The following is a 301-nucleotide window of genomic DNA, read 5'->3' on the forward strand; positions in this document are numbered from 1 at the left end:
CCCGGACTGCTCATGCGCGGAGTCCGCGCAGGCGTCTTTCGGAGCCTAGAGCTCCGGGATTAACCGGGTTCGCCGCTTCGAGGAGCACTGCGCTTGCTCCAACTCCGTTCTTCCCTTCCCCCGCCGCCCTCCCCGCGGGAGGACCACGCCCCGAAATCGAAGGCACTTCCTTCGGCATCCAGCTCCGCTGCGCCTGCGCCTGGGCCCCACGGTGCGCTGCTTTGGGTCCGGGCCCCGCTCCGACGCCCTCCCCGCGGCCCCCCGACGCCGGCGTGACGTCACCACGCCGGGCGGCCGCCAT

This window comes from Peromyscus eremicus, chromosome 8a (genome assembly GCF_949786415.1).
Source record: "Peromyscus eremicus chromosome 8a, PerEre_H2_v1, whole genome shotgun sequence".
Lineage (NCBI taxonomy): Eukaryota > Metazoa > Chordata > Mammalia > Rodentia > Cricetidae > Peromyscus > Peromyscus eremicus.